At 34.9% G+C, this 1,440-nt stretch overlaps 1 pseudogene; it reads right to left on the minus strand.

The window, feature by feature from the left end:
- Nucleotides 1-949: 949 nt before the first annotated feature.
- LOC143680599 (glia maturation factor beta pseudogene) lies at nt 950-1,440 on the minus strand (annotated as a pseudogene).

The raw sequence follows: 1,440 nt of genomic DNA on the forward strand, positions 1-1,440 counted from the left end.
TCTCACCAAATCTGGAATACTGGCAGTGAAAAAGTTTTAAGCTAACTTTAAAGTTAACAAATCAAAGGCACACTATTAACACATTTAAAATAACCAGTTTTCTGCCACAGACCCAGGTTCGAGTCTCGGTGCCTGCCCATGTAAACAAACAAACAAACAAACAAAACCCAGTTTTCTTAGAATATTAGGAGGTACTTTATAAATAAAGTGTTATTAACCTAGGTTAGAAATGACCTAGAAATGACATAATTAGGAATGAAGCCCTTGATTGGTTACAACCCACCTATTTCTAAGACTAAGATGCTATTTCCATAAGAAGAAAACCCAGTAGTCGTAACTTTATCACAAAATCTAACTTCCAGACTTGAAGAATAAGTGAGTGATAAAAATAGTTTCTGAACTTGATTAAAAAGATACAGGGAACCAAAATGGGTATGGATTGATGAAAAAATGTAATGCAGATTACACAACAGTAAATCATTATTCATGGCTCAAAATCGGGTCACTGAAGTCTTTAGCCTCAAATTAATTTCAAAGATTTGACAAGTGATAATATGCTATTTTTATATAAACTGCTAATATTCAGTATTTGTCCAAAGGAGGCAACTGTTGTCTATCACAATGGAATATCCTCTTTCCAATGGTGCCTGTAAATAGTAACAAATTCTGAACCATACATTATAGAAATTAGTCACAAGAGTGCAAAAAGTCCCTGGAGAGAAATAGTCCATCTAACAATTACAAATATAAGGACACACTTTACAAAGTTTCATTACCATGAAGATAATCTCCTCATTGTTCACACTTTGCACAAATGAAAACTTTTTCTTTACTGGAAAAGGAAACAAGACTAAATAACAGTGCATTTTTAGGCATAAATAAGTATTTATGTCTGGTTCCAGCATGGTCAGGATAATACATAAATACTTTCGAAACACAGAAGTTCACATTAGTGGAAAAATCCAAGTTTCTCACATAACCTTTTTTTCAGTCAGATCTTTGGTATTTATTTCAAATACTTTGGTTAGTTCAGCTGTTTGGACTAGCTTATTCTTACTCTCAGCATACATCATCTGTTCTGCAGGCTTACATCCAACAGGACTGGAGAAAATAAAGCACAAAGGATACAAAACTCTTTCATCATCATGCTGATTATAAGTACACACAATGAAGCAAGGTTGTCGTTTAGGCAGTTCATCTTTAAGATCATCAGGTGAAATGCCCTCAAGCTCCTCATCCAGTACCATCAGGCGTTTATCCTTGTCAATCTTCATTATTGTTCGCTTCTTTGCAAAGAATACACTTTCTTAGTTTTTCCACTAAATCTTCAGCAATACAGCAAACCACCAAAGACTCACTCGTTTTCCTTCTGGCCACTGTCAGCAACCTCTTAACTTCGCTGGGGTCCCTTTTTTGACATGTTATTATGACTGGCAAGAT

Source organism: Tamandua tetradactyla, chromosome 4, assembly GCF_023851605.1.
Source record: "Tamandua tetradactyla isolate mTamTet1 chromosome 4, mTamTet1.pri, whole genome shotgun sequence".
NCBI classification, from domain to species: domain Eukaryota; kingdom Metazoa; phylum Chordata; class Mammalia; order Pilosa; family Myrmecophagidae; genus Tamandua; species Tamandua tetradactyla.